The sequence below is a fragment of the Poecilia reticulata genome, linkage group LG20 (assembly GCF_000633615.1).
Source record: "Poecilia reticulata strain Guanapo linkage group LG20, Guppy_female_1.0+MT, whole genome shotgun sequence".
NCBI lineage: Eukaryota > Metazoa > Chordata > Actinopteri > Cyprinodontiformes > Poeciliidae > Poecilia > Poecilia reticulata.
Genome location: NC_024350.1, coordinates 7726689 through 7728213, shown reverse-complemented (window position 1 = coordinate 7728213; position 1525 = coordinate 7726689).

Here is a 1525-nt window from a genome sequence, read left to right as displayed (position 1 = left end):
AGAAGTGAAAAATGGACTATCTGTGAATTCCCAGCACTACATTCAATTTTCAGCCTTATTAGATGTTGGACAACTCCAAATGCTGAGGAGCAGTAAATCTAGCTGTTTGAAACTTTAACCAGCGCAAAAGATCATGTTTCAATAGGGCAGCATGCAAGAAGCCAAAAAAAGCTTTATCTCAGCCAAAGAAGTGAAAAATGGACTATCTGTGAATTCGTAGCTCTTCATTCAATTTTCAGCCTTATTAGATGTTGGACAGCTCCAAAATGCTGAGAAGCAGCAGATCTGTCTCTTTCAAACTGGAAACAGGTCTTAATCTAATGTTTGGAGAGAGCAGATGCCAAGAAGCCAAAAAAGCTTTATCTCAGCGAAAGAAGTGAAAAATGGACTATCTGTGAATTCGCAGCTCTACATTCAATTCTCAGCACTATTAGATGTTTGACAGTTCTGAAAAGCTATGAAGCAATACATCTGGCTGTTTCAAACTGGAAACAGGTCTAAATCCTATGTTTGAAGTGAACAGATGCCAAGAAGTCAAAAAACTTTATCTCAGCGAACGAAGTGAAAAATGGACTGTCTGTGAATTCGAAGCTCTACATTCAATTTTCAGCCTTGTTAGATGTTGGCTAGCTCCAAAATGCTGAGAAGCAGTAAATCTAGCTGTTTCAAAATGGAACTAGCGCAAAAGATCATGTTTCAATAGGGCAGCATGCAAGTAGCCAAAAAAAGCTTTATCTCAGCGAACGAAGTGAAAAATGGACTATCTGTGAATTCGCAGCTCTACATTCAATTCTCAGCACAATTAGATGTTTGACAGTTCTAAAAAGCTATGAAGTAATACATCTGTCTGTTTCAAACTGAAAAAATGTCTAAATATAATGTTTGAAGAGAACAGAAGGGAAGAAGCCAAAAAAGCTTTATCTTAGCGAAAGAAGTGAAAAATTGACTTTCTGTGAATACACAGCTCTACATTCAATGTTCAGCTTTATTAAATGTTTGACAGTTCCACAAAGCTAAGAAGCAATACATCTGGCTGTTTCAAACTGGAAACAGGTCTAAATCTAATGTTTGAAGAGAACAGATGCCAAGAAGCCAAAAAAACTTTATCTCAGCGAAAGAAGTGAAAAATGAACTCTGTGAATTCGCTGCTCTACATTCAATTTTCAGCCTTATTAGATGTTGGACAGCTCCAAAATGCTGAGAAGCAGTAAATCTAGCTGTTTCAAACTGGAAACAGCGCAAAAGATCATGTTTCAATAGGGCAGCATGCAAGAAGCCAAAAAAGCTTTATCTCACCGAACGAAGCGAAAAATGGACTATCTGTGAATTCGCAGCTCTACGTTTAATTTTCAGCCTTGTTAGATGTTGGACAGCTCCAAAATGCTGAGAAGCAGTAGATCTGTCTGTTTCACACTGGAAACAGGTCCAAATCTAATGTGTGAAGAGAACAGATTCCAAAAAGCCAAAAAAGCTTTATCTCAGTGAACGAAGTGAAAAATGGACATCTTGAGTTTACTAAGCTCCA